This window comes from Myotis lucifugus, unplaced genomic scaffold, assembly GCF_000147115.1.
Source record: "Myotis lucifugus unplaced genomic scaffold, Myoluc2.0 scaffold_415, whole genome shotgun sequence".
NCBI classification, from domain to species: Eukaryota; Metazoa; Chordata; class Mammalia; order Chiroptera; family Vespertilionidae; genus Myotis; species Myotis lucifugus.
Window position 1 is genome coordinate 831,981 of NW_005871463.1, and position 1,119 is coordinate 833,099.

A 1,119-nucleotide genomic window follows, 5' to 3' on the forward strand; every position below is an offset into this window, starting at 1 on the left:
GCCTCCTGCATGCGCCCGAACCCACGACCCTTCAGTCTGCAGGCTGACACTCTATCCACTGAGCCAAACCGGCTAGGGCCCTTGTGTTTCTTTTAAATGAAGAGGCCTCTCTTGTGTCTGGAGGCAGAAGGGTTCCTGTGAATTCAGGGCCCCTAAATAGGGAGGAGCCTAGACAAGGGCAAGTTCATCCCCCAGTTGACAAAATACACCCCCCCTCCCCCCCGCCCCTTGGCCAGCTCGTGTGTCCTTCAATACACACATTTCATCAACGGTGAGATGCTCAGTTCCATATTGTAACCTCTCTGAAACTGGGGTGGGTCTCACCATCAAGGACACTGGTCTCAGAGCCCAGGACACTGGTGGTGAGGCCCCACCCCTCCCAGCCCCTCTCCTGGGACCCACAGACCTGGCCCCTCTGGGGTGCTCTCCCCCCTGTGCTATAATTGCTGGGTTCTCCTGGGCAGCATCTGGGGGCCTGGAGACACATTCCTCACAACTTAAAAAAAAAAAAGTGACTGGCCAAAGGAAGTGACATCAGCTCTGTAAACCACAAGCATCAACTCGATGCTGCCACAATGAAAAGAAAGGTCTGACACGGTTACTAGGCTTGGTCTCTTCTGCCCCCGCCCCCCCATCCATTTCCCAGCGCCTGCGCAACCCAGGGGTTTGCAGGGCACTGGGAGAGAGGCAGGAGGGAGAAGAGACGCCGAATCGAACCCATGGCCCCCAGGAGAGGCGGCAGGGTGGGTGGGTCCGGCCCTTGTCCAGTTCCGGGCAAGTCCGCCTGGACAGTCAGTGAGCATGCTGGTCAACACGCCTGAGCACCAAGGACACGCCAGGTACCAGTGGGGTCATCTCAGCCTTCCTTTAACTCCACCTCTCCACCGCCCTGGCTCCTTCCACCCCATGAGGCTGTATGAGGAAACTGAGGCTCAGAGAGGCTAAGCAAGTTACGGAGGGCCAGAGGAGTGCCACGGTGCCAACCAGCTGTCTGGCTTGACTCTGGTGTGCTCTTACCCTCCAGGGCAGAGCCTGGGGCGGGGGGAGGGGGGCAAAACTGGGGAGAAAATAGGATGTTTCCCAAGAAAGACATTGGCCATATTTAGTGAGTTTTCCTGT